We start from the raw sequence: 18,664 nt of genomic DNA, 5'->3' as shown, positions 1-18,664 counted from the left end.
TCCCTATAGTGCCCGATGGAGGGAGGTGCTCTCCGTGAAGAGAAAAATGTAGATATATCAAGAATATGTGAATAAAGAATAAATGTAAATAAAGAACCCGAGGAAGCAAGGATTGATAGCCAAAGATGGCTGGGGAAGGAAGGAGGAGCAGCAAAGAAACACCCTGATGTGGGGTTCCTGACCTTGAGTGAAGGACTGTGATCTAACCTACAGCTGTTGTGTATTAAAGGAAGACTGTATGGCATTTATCACCTAGATTTAGGGGAGGAATTTTAGAGAGAATAGCTAGATAGCGACTACAAATTATTCCAAACAAATAAACAAACAAAAATTTGCTGTGGGTGGTTCTGTTAGGAAGGGAGGCTTTATTTACTGGAGGATAGGGAGGTTCATTAAGAAGTACGGATATTTATAAGTAGGATGCTTAAGCAGAGGTGGTGATGTCCTTATCATTAAATGTTTCTCTGGTATAAAAATACTTTATTGGCACTTACAGAGAAGGTTGATTTTCATGATTAGGCATTTACTTATTCATTGCAAAATCAAGCTTGTGTGTGTGTGCGTGTGCGTGTGCGTGTGCATGTGTGTGTGCGTGTGTGTGTGTGTGTTTGTGTTCCCAACCAAAAATCAGAAGCAGAGCCTATATTACTTAGTACATAGAGATTCAAAGCCTGGATGGATGGGAGGATGGATGGATGGGTAGGTGGATGGGCAGATGAATAGATGGAAGTGTGGATAACTTGTCATGACTAGAACCTCTAATTCCAGAAAGTAGAAGGAGAGGATTCACAAGGATTAGAGGAGTATCATTAAAAAACTTTTGCAAGAAACAACAACAACAAAGTAAAACACAGTCCTGCCCATAAGGACTCTGTCACCTAGGAGTAAAAGGAAAAAAATATATATATATAGAACCATTAGTGACAGGACAGCATTACATTCAACAGCCCAATGTAATAATGTCTTCTTTTTTAAATAAACAAAATCAGAGAATATTATATTAGCAATATTCTTTCCTCTCCCCTAATGAGAAATTCTGGTTTATATGAATTTACTTCCATGTTCTTTTCTGGCAGTTCTAAAGCTTAACTTCCAATTGCTGATGTATGATGTAGTAGTCAGGTTTGTGAAGGTTGTAAGCATAGCAGGGTAAACTGAGGCTTTTTTTCCCCTTCCCTTGCCCCTTTCCCTGGTTTTTCACTTATGGGGAAAAAGAAAACCTCGATAAACAAAGAAAAAAAAAAAACCCCAGTGCTTAGGGACAAGCAATTTTAAAATGGCACCTCTATATTTACCTAATATAAGAAAACTTTATAATGGCAGAGAAGGTCAGAGCTCTAGGTTCTCATACATTAAGAGTCATGTTAAATTACTAAAAGGCCTGCAGTGGAGCCCAGTTGAGAATCTCTGCAGAGAAATGAATACCCATTCATTTCTCTGAGATGTGAGACGTGTTTGATTTCAGAAATTTAGGGGGACTCGTCTTAGTACAGAGTGGAAGCCCCCTTACCTTTTCTCCAGGGAGAGGATCAGAAATTCTCCCATCTCTCTCTTCCCAACTGGGGCTGGGACAGAGGAGGAAGGGCACAGACGGAGAGTGGGGAAGACTGACAGGTCCATACTGGGACCCAGCAAGAGCTGAGGGTAGCCAGACAGGGCGAAATGAGGGAGCCATTAAAATTCAGACTGAGGACTTTCCCCATGATTCATCACGAGAGGGAGTTCTTGAGTGTTCTAGTCTTAGTTTAAGTGACACAACTTGTTCATCTCATTTAACAATCCTTTAAGTCATTTCTCAAGTGACTGTTTTTGGCAACAATGAAGTTGGCAGGAAGTAAGGAGACACGGGTATGGAGCGAGAGAGAAGAGGAAAGAGGTAGTTGAGAGGGTGTGGTGGTTCAGTAGACAATATTTCTAAGGCTGAAGAAAAATATCTCGACAAATTTACTCACTCACGTAAGCAAGTTTATCTATTTTGATTCCCCTGGGACAATGTCAGGCCCTCTAAATGCAGGAAAAGTGAAAAGGGGAGGGCAACTGAGTTCTCTTACTTCTGTGGAAACCTTTAGCATGGGTTCCATGGGGAGGTAGGTGGCAGCCATTACTGCCGTCGAGCCGAGTGGTTTCCATCCTAAGCTTGGGCCTTATTAGCTGGTCATGGCATCTGACTTTGGTTCACAAGTCAGCTACCCCACCTTGGGGGAGGCAACCCCCTTGAGTGAACGTGTTTTAGAAGAACATTCTGTCAGGGGAGTGGTTACTGATGGATGGTATTAAGGGCTTCTGTGCCAGACATTTTTATATATGTTATGCCATTTGGTTCCCCCAATAACCCCATGAAGTTATTATTTCTCAGTTACAGCTGCGGCCACAGGCTGAGAGCACTGCGGGTCCCCAGCCAGAAAGCAGAGAAGGAAGGATTTGAGCCTGCTTCTCTCCCATCCAAGCCCAGTGCTCCATCTCCCCCATTACTGTGGGCTGGAGGTTAAAAATGAACAAACTGCAGAGAGGAGCCAGGGAGGAGGGGGAGGAAACACCAGGGTGGGGGATTCTAAGGGGAGTAAAAAAAGAGATCTCAGAGGTTTATCTTGTTTAGATGCAAAATTAGATCTGGACCTCCCATTCATGATCCCACAAGACTAGTCCACATGGAGCGGAGGCTGGTGAATGTGCCGCTGTCCTTCAGAATTCACGTTTTCTAAAAAGAATTTCTCTCTCAATCCCTCTCTCTCTTTCCCAGCGAGTGACCCTGAAGGAGTCCTCCTGATGATATGAGCATGCTGGATGGCTTCGAGAGTCTTAATCCTGGGAGATTTATGACTGTGACTTCACTATGAAAACAACACTATTTTCCTCGACCTGTCAGGGGGCAACAATTAGAAGAAGAATGTGAGGTTTACTTTTGACGAAGCATGTGGCTCATAATAGAGCCTCTATTACAGACGGGGTGAGTTGTGGCTAAAATATGAAGGCCATGGGCTAAAAAGGAAAAGAATAAAGAAAAGACAACAGAATTCCTGTTATTCCCCTCCAGAACAAGGAAACAAAGGAGAAGCTTTAGGAATAGAATATGGTACATTTTTGTATATTTTTTCTGCATTAAGATGCAAGTTACTCTGCACTTGCAAGTTGGTTTTGTATCAGTGCTCGTAGGGTGGATCTATTTTTCCCTGTTGTTATAACAACATCTCAAGAAATGCATGACAGGTCTTCACAGAATGCCACCGATTGCTGAGCTACTGCAGATAACTGCACACTAATATGGATTGCACAAGGACTAGCTTTGATCACAACCTGTGCCATCAGGATAACGGGAGGTCCAGTCCACCGGCCAGGTAGGTGTAATGGCTTCAGGCGGTATTAAGGCCCCCACAGTGTGAAGTCAGTGCAAAATAGCAATAGCAAAACTATAGACTGAAAGGTTAAGCAGTTTGGAGGCTGTGTAGCTCAGGGTAGTAGCCTCAGCCCAGGAAAGAGATAGACTCAAGACAGTCCAAGGTCATGTGATCAGAGCTAGCAGAGAATCCCAGAAAGGGTCCTACAGGAAATGAGAAAAGCTCCATAGGAATTGGTGGGTTTTTTAGGCCCTGGTACTATGTGTCCCTTAAGAGCAGAAGCCATGTGTTATACCCCGTTCCATTTCCCCAATATCTACTATAGAGCCTTACTCTGGAAAAATGCACATCAAGGGTTGATTGAACATGTGAACTCTTTGGTCAATATTTATACCCCTATGTGACCAAAAGGAAAAGAAATCCCAATGGGAAAAAGTGGTCTCATGGCCTTTTCAGGTGGCAAAATTGTCCCCGAGCCCATGACCTTTCTATTTCCATGGCTGAAATCAGCCTGGCTTTCTCCACCTGGGTTAAGGTCAAGTCTGGTTGGGATGGGGTAGGTGCTCCAGTTTCTAAAACTGGACTGGTATGGTCTAAATTTAGTAACTGAAACCTTGACCTCCTTTTTCAAGAGAGAACTTTCTGCTGTAGAGATGGTTAACACTTGCCTAATCTATTCCAATCCATTTTGGAAGCACGTCTAAGCAGCACACGTGATATAGAGTAGAATGGCAGGATCCCTATCTGAGGGTAAAAAAAAAAAAAACTGCTTAAATTATTGTACAATTTTGCCCTTCTTTTCCCCAAGCTTCTTCAATAATTTACATGCATTTCCATCAGTTCTTTTTTTTTTTTTAAGATTTTATTTATTTGAGAGAGAGAGAATGAGAGACAGAGAGCACGAGAGGGAAGAGGGTCAGAGGGAGAAGCAGACTCCCTGCTGAGCAGGGAGCCCGATGCGGGACTCGATCCCGGGAGTCCAGGATCATGACCTGAGCCGAGGGCAGTCGCTTAACCAACTGAACCACCCAGGCGCCCTATTTCCATCAGTTCTTATCATGAGTTATTTTAATTATTTGATTCTATTCATATCAACTCTTGGTGGATACAGGCAAAGTGTAGTGCTTGGTACATAATAGGATATCCCTAAACAGTTGCTGATGATGAATCAAAAAATAATAAATCAATGAGATTATCATATGACCTTGGATAGAAAGCCAGATTATTCCAATTTCAATCAGCTCAGTGTATTCTCTTCTAGATAAACAGGGTTTTGCAATACTCTTTCCACATTCGTTAAATCTTGGCCTAATGCGTAAATTCAGAATGTCTTGGCATTTTATTATTTTATGGTCATCCCTACTGTGACAGCCAAGCTCCTGACAACTTCCTTCAAGAAAGAAGTTGACACTCAGCTGTGTGAAGTGCAGTTAGCAGGCAGCCTCCATCCCAGTGCCTTTGGATTCAACCCACAACATTAGAGTGGATTTCATGCTCTGCTGCAGCCCCTGGGGCCATGAGTGAGCTTTTGGGAGGGGGGGCACTAGGGCATGGCCATTTCTATCCAATGTGGGACTCCTCTAATGGACAATCTTTGTTCTGGAGTTTCCATTGAGTTTGCCTGAGGTTTTCCTTACCCAATTTTACTCCCCGCCCCCTTTCATTTCAGATAGCAGATCTGAATCACCAGCTGAAGACCTTCCCTGCCCAATGCCGCCTTTACCTTTCACAGGCTTTTCTCCCAGTAAACGCCTTACCTGCCATCTCTTAGCTCGGAGTCCGCTTCCCGGAGGATCTAAACTGACTCCCTACTCAATACCTCATCAGATTTGTTTTCGTCCTTAAATATGATGGGGAGATTTTATTAACTTGAATGTTTAGTGTCTCCCCACCACAACTGCAGCCTTGTGGAAATGCATCCCAAAGAAAACCGCTTACCATGACAACAAAGCCTATTCCAATTTGTGTTTTTGGGCCTCATGTTCATGCAAAAATGTCATCTCATGGGGGTGGCTCAAGGAGAGAATGGGGCTTTCCAAGTCAGTGCCCCCCACACTAGCTGTTCTGCAAGCCTTCTCAAGCTTGGGTCATAGCCCAGAGGAAACCTGAGTGTTCCTCTGAGGGCGGGAAAGGGTTCCGAACACGTGGGGAGGTGATAATGAGAGCAATCATGTTTGAGTGAGGTTTATGAGGGCTTTCCGATGGGGCCCTTGAGAAGTCTAGTGCTTTTCTTCCACTTGGCATTTTGCATTTTTGGCACAAGATATGTTAAAGCTTGGGATCTCACAAGCTATTTGTTTTGCCAAAGAACCAACTATTGCTTCAAGTCCTGTGTTCCCTCGTCTTCTACTTGCTTTTGCCTTGCCAGGGAGATTGCTCTCATGTGGCCTCTGGTAGCCCCACTGGTAGCCAACAGAGACAGGTGGAAGTTGAGTGAAAGATACAGCCAAGAAAATCAAAGGACCTGCATCCTATTATTTATGCACTTGCTGCTTGCAATCTGGCATTCTTGCTAACTATCGGAACCCCTCTCCTTATCATGAGGTATACCAGCTAGACAGTAGACACGTACTTCTCCCATTATATAATGCCTTAATGCTGGGCACTGAAAATATCAATTCCTTCAGCTGTGACTTTGGGTGCTTAATTACATGGAAAAAAGGAAAACATTAAAACGCATCTATTCAGACATGCTTTAAATTAATGCATCAATAAGGTAGGCTAGTGTACCGTTTCAAGGAGCAGAATGCCTCCTCCAGGGAGCCTTCCCTGACCTCTCCTTGCCTCCAACCACTTCAGTTGTTCACCAACCCTTAGTCCCTGTGTAACTTTAGTTGGCTTTATATATTTTTATGCCCTGTCTGGGTGTTGAAAAGAACTGGAGAAGTTCTCATAAAGAGTAGACATATTCTAAGCAGGCATTAGGTTACAAAGTCAGCATGGAGGGTGAAATGAAGTATCGTTAATATCGCCTTTGAAAGTTCTAATATGACGGGAATTTGGGAAGTGGGGCAATAGGTAGACCCATGTCTCTGGTCTCACTCTTATCCCAAGGCACAACAACCTTACACATGGAATGGCAGAGACAATCATCTACACTACTTCATCATTTTTAATTTGTATTTTTATCAAGTGTAGTATTTTATCGAATCAAACTATTCTGTCAGATTGGTTAAAAAAATTATCAGTGCCCCACCTTCACTTTCCCTTCCCTGGAGGCAATGATTTGCCACTTGAATGACTGGCTCTCCACTTGTATCGCTACTTCTTGGTTTTTCATTTTTTAGGCCTTACTGGTTGACTTTCTGCCATAGAAGATAGAGAATTTAGTTCTCTTTCATCCCCTCCCCCCCCAACACATATCCTTCCAGTTCCCCCATTCACCCACTGCAGTTCTATTATAGTTTTGGTGAGATCAATACTCAGTGTTTACATTTTTATGACTATGTAAATAGTACTCACAGCTGAGCTATTTGGTAAACTTAGTTTCCTTTCACGAACAACTTTTTATTTTCCATGGAGCTAGTAATTATCATATGTATGTGTGTGTTTGTGTGTGTGTGTGTATAGATAGATAGATCTATGAATATACATAAATATAAATAAATGTATATAAAATAAATATATATATTATAAATATATATATATATTTGCCTTTTGTTTGCTTGGTTTTCTATGCACTTATGCTAATGCAACTTCAAATTCTCTACCAGTTGTCCAAATCTCCTGCCAGTCTGCTCAAACACATCACATGGTCAGTGTTAGCTTGGAGAAATATCCTGGAACCTTCTAACTCATTTATGGGGTCTGGTTACCTTTCATAACTAAATCACAGCAGTTGTCCTGGGTCATGCTTCCACATCATCCTGGAAATATCATGGCCTCTTTCTTGAGTTGGATCTCCTTTTTCCTGTACCCGATGTCTTCCTCTTCTTTGTCTTAATCCCCCATTGGGGTAGAATATATCCAACAAAAACCTCTCTGACAAAGGGTGAGAAGGAAGTTCATTTTTTTAAATCTCAGATGTCTGAAAATGTCCTCCTTCTAGCCTCACCTTTATTGATGGTTTGTCTGCCTGTAGAATGTTCTGGTTGCAAATCTGCTTTCAGAATTATGAAGGAGTGGCTCCACAGTTCTAACTTCCAACATGGCCACTGAAAAGTATGATGTCATTCTGATAACTGTTTCTTTATATGTTTTCTCTCTGAAAGCCTGTGGGATCTTAACTTTGTCCGATGTGCTCTGAAATTTCACAGATTTGCATTGATATGGGTCTATTTTTATTCATTGGGTGGGGCACTTTTTGTGTCCTTTTAATATGGACACTCATATCTTTCAGTTCTGGAAAGTTTGTATACATGTGTGTATGTATTTGTCTGTCTTTCAATTCTGGAAAAAAATATTTTTTCTTCTTGATTTCCTCCCCTCACTTTGTCTCTTCTTTTTTTTTCTGGGACTCTTAAGGTTTGCATATTGGACTTCTTCGAGTCATTTTCTACTTTTCTTAAATCTTCTCTCCTATTTCCTATTTTTTTGCTCTATTTGTTGGAAGATTCTTCAACTTTATCTTTTAACACCTCTGCTGAGTTTTTCGTTTTTGCTCTCATATTTGTAATTTCTAAGAGCTCCTTTTTCCTCTATGAATGTTTCATTTTAATAATGTTTCTTTTTAAACTGTTTCAGGATTGCAATGTCTTATCTCCCTAAAGATATAAAGACACAGAGTTAGGAGATACACACAGACACACACACACACACACACACACACACATACCCATTCTCTTCTTTACAAAGGCTCTACTTCCTCGAAATTGCTTTATTTTTTTTAAACTTGTTTTGCTTTCTCTTTCATATGAGACTTTCCTCATCTACGTGATGGTCCTTGGTTATCTTTACATGTTTAAGGCGCTGAAAACTTGGTTGGAAGCTTTAAAACATGAGTGGCCTTGATTGAATGTTAGCTTCCTCATAGGGTGATCTGGCTGGAACCCCAATGTCAGTTTCTTGGGGTGTTTCCTCTTGAATTGGTCAGGTTTTTCAGATTAAACATGTCTATTCTTTCACCTGGAGAGTGAAGATCTGGCTGCCAGTGTCCTGGCAGCTGATTGCTTCAGAGATTTGGTGGGATAAATTGGGCTCCCTTTCCACTTTCTCACAGCTGCCTGAGGATTCAGCTTGCTCAGGCTTGTCGTCATTCCTTCCACCATGTTGCTACCATGGTCTATTTTCCCATTTTTCCACTCTTGTTGGCTTATGCCTTTAAAAAATTTTTAAGATTTTGAGAGGTAGTGAAAATAGATGTATGGATTCAACTGATCATCTTAATCAACTGGAATCCACTCTTGTCTTCTCTCTTCATTTTTGGCTAGCCACAACAACAAAAAATTGGATTTGTTTAAGTTACAGGCTCCTATGCTTTGTCTCCCCAGGGATTACAGTGATATTTGTTGAGTATCCTCTAGTTGACGGTTATTTTTCTCACTCTCGGACTTACTTGGTTTTCACTACGACCTAGTAAGGTAGCTATTAGTCCTCATTTTTAAGTACGAGAAAACTGAAAGGTTTTCTTATCCAGGTTGAGAAAGGTTGAGTCTTATCCAGGCTCCATTAGTTGGTAAGGAGCTGAGACAAGACTCAAAACCAGATTTCCTGGTCCGAATCTGACTTTTCTTTTATCACCTACATCGGGCTTTTTTGCCAAACACTTTCTGTAGTCAACAGGCAAAGCACCCTCTCTCGGCAGGGGACAGCCATTCCTCCTGATTAACAGCTGAAACCTGTCTCTTTAACATCTTCCCATGGATCCTGGTCCTGCCACCTTTGGCTACATAGTGCCTTTGGTTTTTCTTCCCCATGGGAGGCCTTTCACTATTTGTATTCAGCTGTCATGGGGTATAGATGAAGGACAAAGTTAAGGAACTCTGAAGATAAGATGAGTGCTGAAGTTGTCCTTGGTCATGGCCGGGAGGTGTGAGTGAGCTCCCAGAACGCTCCAAGAAAGATGGTAGTAACAGATGAGAGGTGGGCAGATCCCAGCAGTGCGGAGGGCAGAGAGGTCGTGGTGCATCTGAGTGGCAGGAAGCTCAAAGGAGGAGCTCTTGCCTATGGGTGGAGAAGCTGTCCCCGCCTCCTGGCCTCAGCATTAGGTCATAAAAAACTCATGTGCCAGATAAGACACAGATGTGGAGGAAACAGTGGGTATATAGGTTGAAGATGGGGAAGAGTTCATTTAAGAGAATAAGGTTCAAATAAGGTGAAGTGAAAAAGAATTGAGAAGAGAGTTGGTGAAAGGCAGAGTTGGGGAAAAGTAAGCTCAGGACAATTCAAGGGTGTACGTGTGACCTTGAGTCAATGAAAAAACATGCAATTACTCCACCCCTGGCCCCAGGCAGTTGAAGACAACACCAAGGCAGCAGGAGCCTTGCTACTGTCTCTCCCTTCTTCCAGTGGAAGCATAGACTGTGGGGGAAGCCTGTGTCCTCACCTGTGGCATGCCCGGGCTTGCCACCTGGCCCACAGGGTTTTTTCTTGTCCATCACTACTAAAGGCACTGGATAGAGCATTTGGTCTGAAGCCAAAGCAAATAGCAGCTGAGAGACACACAACAGTTGGCGTCTGGCTCAGATGGCTCTGGCGCCTTCCTAGACCACCCCCCTTCCTCTGAAGAAGTCTGCCCAGCTCGGTGAAAACTACAACTGACATGTGTGCAGTGCTTTGGGATTTCACAGGCACCTCTACATATGGGGTCTCATTTTATCCTCCCAACTGTGCTGGTGGTAAGTTTCATGATTCCCATTGTACAGATGAAGGAATGTCCAGCTCCCTCCCTTATAACCAAGTGACACCGAGTAAGTCATTAACTCTCTCTGAACCCCAGCTTTCTTAGTAATAAAATGCGAATAAAACTTATGGAAAAGTTGTTTTGAGTGTTAGATAGGATGACATATGTACAGGGCTCACACAGAGCCAGGATCCCATAAATGATCATTCTATATTCCCACTCAAATGATTTACCCCAGTTCACTCAGCCAGAGAAAGGCAGAGTTGGGGTCCCCATCTGTCCTTGCCACTAAGGGGTGGGCCATTCCTAAAGGATGAGAGGAATCATTTATAAAGACAGCTTTAGTGACTGTGGTAGATTCTAAGGATGGCCTCCATTCCTAGAGGCATGCTTCTCTGCAATGTGAACTTCTCCCTTCCAATAGAAGGTGGACCCTATTTGCCCTCCCCCTTGAAGCTGGGCTGGCTGTGTGACTTGTTTTGATCAATAATATGTGGCAGAAGTGACCTTAGACCTTGAGTGCCTGCTTTCCCCTTCTCGGTGCTCCGTGATTACCCTGTAAGGAAGGCTGGTCTCCTTTGAAGATGAGCAACCACATGGAGAGAGAACTCCAATCATTCCAGTGACTCAAGCCATCACCACAGGAGCACCAGATGTGGGACTGGACCAGCTGGACCAGGCAGCCCCCGAGTTGTCATTTCTTTGCTCCCCATCCCCTCACTTGCAGCTCACTAGAGCACACATGACCCCAGTGAGACCAGGAGAGGAACTGCCTAATTGAACCTGGCCCAATTACAGACTTTTTTTTTTTTAAAGATTTTATTTATTTAATTGACAGAGAGAGACACAGGGAGAGAGGGAACACAAGCAAGGGGAGTGGCAGAGGGAGAAGCAGGCTTCCCCGCTGAGCAGGGAGTCTGATGCGGGGCTTGATCCCAGGACCCCAGGATCATGACCTGAGCCGAAGGCAGTCGCTTAACCAACTGAGCCACCCAGGTGTCCCCAATTACAGACTTCTAAACAAATATATGATCTTCGTTTTAATCTACTAAATTTGAGGTAGATTGTTGTGCAGAAATAGATGACTGAGTCCTTAAATAAGACACTAGGAAAGTGTCTGTAAAATTGCATAGATACTGAAATCAGGTACAAAAGGTACTCTTAACATCATCTTTCTCCTTTAAATTATTTTTGATCCTCCACCATCTTGTAGTCCTTTCGACTAAAGTTGGAACTATGAACCTGATGAATTCACGAAGACCTATTCTTCTGATACATGTAATTCTTTGGATAAATGGACATGGTGTGATCTTATATCTGGGGCTCAGGCTCAGAGTCTCACTGGTTCCCACCTCATCTTTCTAACCAATCAAGGACCAAACCATATATGCCTAATAGAGGGTCTTGGGAATATTCCCAATGTCAAGTTGGGAGTCTGCAGTAAAGCTTGGAACCAAAACTCTGCATCTTGACCCCCTCCGGTCCGTTTGGCCACATGGTGAGAGCATGCTTGCCTCTTCATCATCCCATCAGCATCTCAGAGACCTCTCAACTGTTCTGGAGCAAATAATGCTTAGAAAAGGGGATGCAGACACAGGGAGGATGATAACAAGGTATTTCAGGATAGGCTTATCTGATGACTCCAGCCCCGACCCTGCCTGGATCAACTTGAACGTTTCAAAGGAACTTTGTTCTGAAGGGTTTGAAACGGTTCCAGAACAACTTCACAACCAACATGAAACATCCAAAGCAAGCTGTTCTCTGAGCAAGAAGAGCCATGGTGTTCTTTTCAGGTCACGTGGCAGCTCCTGGCCTGAATTTGCCCAAGAACAAGGGGGAAGACTGAAGTGACTTCATGCAGTATAGAGCAGACCACATTCTCCCCGCAAGCCAAAAAAGAGGCTGGCTTCAAAGAAATTAATCTGCGGGCCAATGGGAACAACGCTAGTAAAACATTCACCGGCTCATCAGCTCATCTTTAAGTAAAGTGAGATGGATAATGTGAGTCACAAGCCACCTGCAAGGCCTACTTTGCAATCTGGGCAGGTGGCTGTGTAGATTCTAAGGTCCCTCCCTCCCCTACTTAGGCTGAGTCCTGGTGGCCCTATCCCTGATATACTGGGATCGATTCCCCTCCGTCTCTCTCATAGTCCATCTTGTTCTCTTGGCCAACAGCAGCAGTGAGGCAGAGGAGTCAGGAATAGCTGAAATGAGTTTGGTTTCCGAGCTCTGCCTTCCCTGCACACTCCCACTGTCCATGGAGAGCAGGCAGGAAACAGGCAGGGGTGGCAGGCTGGGGACCTCTGCTGCTTACTGCTGGGTGCCCAGAGCTGTGGTATGCAGCCCACTCGTCCAGCCCACAGGTGGTCAGTAGCATTTATGGAGGCCCTGAGGGGGCTCTGGAGGAAAGAGCTCGAGCACAGACTGCTCGAAAGACACTAGGGATGAGGAAATGCGGCTCCAGCACTGACCTGCTGCCTGAATTTAGGTGGATTACTAAATGAACTTTTTTGGCACACTTTACGATATGCCTTCAAAAGTACTTCTGATTAATGACGTGACATGTGTGATATACGATGTATTATTCCTATTTAAGAGATGGAGAAGCTGAGGATCAGAGAAGCAAAGCCATTTGCCCAAGGACACATGGCAAATGGAACCAGAATCCACTGCCTCCAACCCCTCTGCTTCTCCCACCATGCTTTGCCACTCCTTGGATATTAACTTCTCTGAGCCCAAGCTCCATCATCATTGAAATAATGACAATTTTACTGGGCATTTTCTCTGCGTGAGGTAAGCATGTTACCCATGTTAGCTCATTTAATCCTTAAAATAACCTATGGGCAGAAACTATTTTTATCCCTGTTTTAGAGATGAGAGAGTTGGGGCTTTCAGAGATCAGCAACGTGCCCAGCCAAAGCCCAAGTTCTTAGCCACCTTGCCATATATGTTCCCATTGGTGACTGGAATGATTTTCCCCACCTACTTACCTCATCAGGCAATACTGATGACAAAATTAGATGATGGATGTGAAAACACTTTTTGAAAGTTAAACATACGAGGCTCAAATATAAGGAAAAAGAAGAAATCTCTACTTCTGTGGACCTTATACCATAACAAAGCCCAAACTCACTTCCAACAACCTGACATAACAAGTCCTCACTGACATAAAGCAGCAGACTCAGTTCCAGAAAGGAGTTGCAAAGGGAGGGTGATGGAGGTCAGAAGCCCCAGTCCTGGAGGTGACTTCAAAGAAGGGAGTTTTGCGTAGGTTCCTGGCAATACGGCAGGGCACCGAACATAAGAGAGGAGAAGGATTCCAAGCAGAAACTGTGGCCAGCAGGGCCAGGCTGCCCTGTCCGGGGGAAGGTAGGCAGGAGTCCAGGCAGGGACAGAGATTCTAACAGAAGTGAGTGGAAGCATGCTTGAGGCCATAGTGATGAGTATGCGTGCATGTGTGTGTGAGTGTGTGAGCATGTGTATGTGAGAACATGCATTCCTGTGTGTGTGAGCGCGCGCGCGTGTGTGTGTGTGACAGGCAGGGTCACTCACCCCTACCCTCTGCAGTGTTATGCGCCATCGCTTTCCCCATTATCTCAAACACAGACCAAAACTCATCCTCCACTGAGCCCTTCTTGCTGCCACAATCCTTGATCCCCCACAGAATCAAAATACACTCTCTGATCTTGGCACAGACTCTTGGTCTCACTTGTGGGCCTTTGCTATGGACTTTTATGTCTCTGTTTATTTTGTGTGTTTCTTGAGTGGCTCATGCCTTTAAAGGAAATGCACCAGCCTTGGCCTGTCATTATGGCCCTTTGCTGGCCGTGGGCTGTGCTCTCCCTGCTCCTGGGATGGCTGAGCCTGGGCTTTTAATTTGCTGTGACAGGAGATAATTGTTGCTTGAGTTTCCACCTCTGAAAATAAACCAGGGTGGTACTTCCCGGCTGGGAATCCACAGAGGCAAGCTCATCCCTGGGGCCTACGCCAGGAGAGGCTTAGCCAGGGCTAGAGTGGCTGGTCTCAGTGTCCTTCACCCCCTTTCCTTTTCTGGATTTCCAAACACACAATTAGTGTTTTCTTTAAGATCTCAGGATGGCAAAGTTAAGAAAGTTCAGGGAGATTTTCTGATAATGTGTGCAAGAATTCTAGAGGTGGGATTCTGCGAAATTTTAGACTCTGAGGATACTAAACCCTCCACTCTGGCCTAATCCCCAGTTACAGTTGCATTCAAGTTAAAGCACATCATCGCCTGCCCACCAGGGCTATACTCCATGCCTTTTTCTTCTTTTTAAAATATGACATCATGCATAGACATAGCTGGGCCAAGTCCCACCCGTCAAAGCAGTCTGAATTACAAGTCAGGTCATGGGCTTTGGATAAAAGGCAAGTCCCTTCTTATCTATAACGTGAGGTATCTGGAGATGACCTGCTAAGGTTACCTCTGGCACAAGGAACCATTTCTCTTGGACTCCACTCAGGGGCTTGTCTCACCAGAGCTGAACTGAGCACAAGGTATTACGAGGCCTGCATGGGTCATATAAGTACAGATGATATAAAGATTCTGAGAGTTGTACATTTTAGCTATGTCTTAGGACAAAGGTAACACAGAAGGAGAACTCAGAGGTAGGGAAGCTCATGGTGGTAGAGAAAAATGTGTCCATGAGGATACTGGCGCATATGTTCTGGAGCCCTGCAGAAGATTCCTCCAGGGCTTCAGGTCTCTCTGTTCAAATCCTGTGCCTCTACTCATTAGCTGTCTGACCTTGGCAAAGTTTCTTAACCTCTCGTAGTTTCGCTGTCCATCCCTTGGAGAAGATAAGAGACCTACCTCCCCGAGCTGTCATGAGGTTTAAGATAGATAGTGTAAGTATGGTGGTTTTTGTGCAGCTCACTAAAAAGTCTTACCTTCCTCTTTTTAGGCACATGGTGAGACTGCATTTCCCTAGCCCCTTGAAGTTGGACTTACCCGTGTGACTTGCTTTGGCCAATGAAATGAGAGTAGAAGGACTCTGTGCTGCTCTGTGCAGAAGCACTTAATAGCCAGTATGACACTGTCGTGAGCCCCCTGCCACGGCAACTAGCAAGGCAGATGGAGTAGGTAGAATTTCTTTTATTCCAGGTTGACATGTGAAGAAATGTGGAGTGGAGCCCCCCAGCCAACCTACAGTAGACATTTAATGAGATCAAGAAGTAAACTTATTATTAGCTACTAAAACTTTGGTGGTCTTTATTATTACAGCATAAACTGGCCTACCCTGACCTTAGTAATATACATGAAGTGCCTCGCATAGCCCCTCGAACATAGGAATCTAATAATAAATGATAGTTCCTATGTTGATTCTATAACGAAGGCCAGGACCGCCATCGTTTGAAGCAACCACACAGAATCTAGCATTGTTCTGAGCAAACATTTGTACACTCTTTTATAGTGACGCTGGAGGAATTCAAAGTCACTGAAAGTTACCAGAACCCACGAAAACACGGTGCCAAGGAAAAATGAAACTCTTTCTGGCAACTGGAAAGGGAAGACCACTATCTGCCCAAAGTGTAGAGTTGTTGTGATGTACTTCAGTTTCACCGACCAGAAAGTAAGTAGTGAATGACTAGTTCCTGTCCCCACTTTCAGGAAAGTTATTTCTGGGGCATAAGCCTAATGTACTCTTTGCTCAGAGTAACAGGTAACAGATTCTGGGTACTTGATTCCAATATTTGGCATTGATTACTTAATGTAGACACCAAGATCTTTGTTCATGCCAATACATGTCATAGAAATATTTTCCTCTTAAACTCAGTAAATTATAAAAGTGTGAGAATCTCAGTTACATTAGAGTAAAGGAAGCCACAGTTAAAGAACCTCATCATCGTATCCCAGGGAGTCTCTAGTGACAAAGGAGTTTATTACAAGTATGGAAGAGGCAATGCAAGCAGGGGTTAAAAGCATGATCTTGGATGCCCATGAGATGTAGGTTCACATCCCCGTCCTTTCACTTACCCTAAGATAGTGTGTGCTCAAGAACCTAGAACTGTTTCTCAGATACATAAACAGTAGTCATATACGATGGGTTGGTTGATAATTTTTTATAGTTCTATTATTGCTTTAGTCACTTTTTCGTTCAAAAAATATTTGCTTCAATCTTTTTCCCGTGCCACAACCCCATTTGATTTTCCCAGCAACATTAGGGGATCAGTAATATTGTTCTCATTTTATAAGTAATTAAATTGAGGCACAGAGACAGTAAGAATCTCAAGACCACATAGCTAGTTAAGTGGTAGAGTTAGGCTCTAAACCCAGATGTGAAACAGAGATGTCCCACGAAGTCATAGTCTACAGAAAGGGGCACTTGGGGGTAAATTCCAAAAGCCACACACCTCCTAGAGAGAATGAAGAGGATCTTTTAATACCGCCCAGCCCACTCTGAAGCCCAGTGAGCATAAACTTGATGGGGTATTTAATATAGAAAGGTATGCTGACAAAGAGTGTGAGTCATCTCCTGAGCATAAATACCATCTGTGCAGGGAATGTGTGGTTAAATAGGGGAAATATGTCTCATTAAAAAGTATCCAACTCCCCTGGAAGCCATGCAGACCCAACATGGCAGCTGAGAACCGGCGCTCCTTGCTCTGTGGCCCAGTGGGTCCCCAGAAGGAGCATGTCGACTTGGGGCTCTAAACCAATTTTTCAACATGAGTCTAAAGCTTTTCCAGTAAGGTAAACTCTCCCTCGGGCCTCTTACCTTCTCACACCTTCATTTACATAACAAAGTGACTCTAGGGGCACCTGCGTGGCTCAGTCCCTGAAGCCTCTCATCTGCCTTTGGCTTGGGTCGTGATCCCAGGGGCCTGGAACCGAGCTCCACATTGGGTCCCCCCTGCTTGGCGGAGAACCTGCTTGTCCCTCTCTCTCTGTCTGCAGCTCCCCCTGCTTGTGCTCTCTCTCTCTGTCAGATAAATAAATAAAATCTTTAAAATAAAATAAAATAAAATAAAATAAAATAAAATAAAATAAAAAAGTGATTCTACCTCAGAAAAATCGTGGTTAGGAGGGGATTTTCATTTTTAAGAAACCGGTCAATTAATAATGCACATAAAGAGCACATAAAGATCACCAGCATTTCCTGGACTAAAGGGGAGTGTAAAGGGCCAGGGTGTTTCCTGAATTCATTTTATGAATTTCCTTGATAAGTTCAGGCTTCAAGTTTTGCTAGCTGCTGCCAAGCTGGAGAATTAGGTGCATGCATTTCATGGCCTTTAATTCACTGGTTCAACCAGTATTGCTTGAGCACCCCTGAAACAGAGTACGGTTAGGTTCTGCAAGGGAGGCAAAGATGAATCTCTGGCCCTGGGAGAGCTTGCCGTCTGGGAGGGGAGAGAAGGACCCCCAAGGGAGGTTCTAGAAAGGGAGGGCCTATCACAAAGTACTAGCTGTGCAGGAATTAAAGGGACTCTGGGGTGGAAGAAGACCACAGCCTTTGCGTCAGGTCTTAACAAAGTACCCATTTCATGGGTGAGCCAGTGTTCTCAGGCATCCCCAGTTTGATGTTATCAGTGAGGCATGTTGACATGAACACCTACCTTGCAGCGCCTCTTGGCCCTTGCCTGCATGCTTACAGGACCCTGCACTGCTATCCTAGCCTCCGCTGGGGACTCCCCTAGGAGCCGCGTGCTCATCCCCTGGGAGGGGGGGAGCTGGAGCCCTGTGACACAACCTGCTTCCCCACCCCTGGGCTGTGGGACCTCCCAGGTCCTGTCAGATGCTGCCTCTGTTTCAGCACAAAAGTGTGAAGATTGCCCTGCTCCCCCAAATTTCACAAGATGCCTCACCAGTGGAGTCCCTCAGCCAGACTCACTGAGTCTCAGGATCAGCCTGTGGTGCCTGAAGAAGAGAAGACCCAAGACCAGGCCCCTGACTCTGTCTGTGTCCTGACTCAACCCCAACCACCTGAGCCCAGACGCTTCCTTCACCCAAAGCCAAGGGCCCGTGCACATCAATTCCTTCAAATAAAGCCTGGGACTGGGGAAGTGACCTCCCCTCCAGTGGCTCTATAATTCATTGCCAAAACAGGAGAGGTTGGAGAGAAGCAAGTGTAAACTGGATGGGACAGTCGGCATGGCCCGGGACTGTCTCAGGGGAACTGGGACTGTCGTTGGGATCTGTGGCCACTCTTGCTCCCCATCACAAGGCAGCTGTGCCCGCTACCCACCCCCCAACTCTGTGGACTCAGTGCTTTCCTGGTACTGCATTTACATTTGCTGGCCAAAAGTGGCAAAAATAACACCACGACCACATTTCAACTGTCTGCCTAGAAATATAAGACAATTACCCGGGGATATGAAGGGAGGATTGGTGTAGAGGTCTGAATTTCCACCACATGGACTCAACCACCATGGAAACCGGAGGCCCCAGTTTAGGAGCAAGCTGTCTGCAGCCCAGCTGGTGGCATTTTGGGGGGCCAAAGAAGGAACTCCTCTCAGATCAGGGCGCGGTTATCCTCATTTGTAATGAGAGGCTGCGGCCCACTGAAGGGCTCTTACTTAAGACCAGAGT

This window comes from Zalophus californianus, chromosome 8 (genome assembly GCF_009762305.2).
Source record: "Zalophus californianus isolate mZalCal1 chromosome 8, mZalCal1.pri.v2, whole genome shotgun sequence".
NCBI classification, from domain to species: domain Eukaryota; kingdom Metazoa; phylum Chordata; class Mammalia; order Carnivora; family Otariidae; genus Zalophus; species Zalophus californianus.
Note: the sequence above shows the minus strand (reverse complement) of the source record.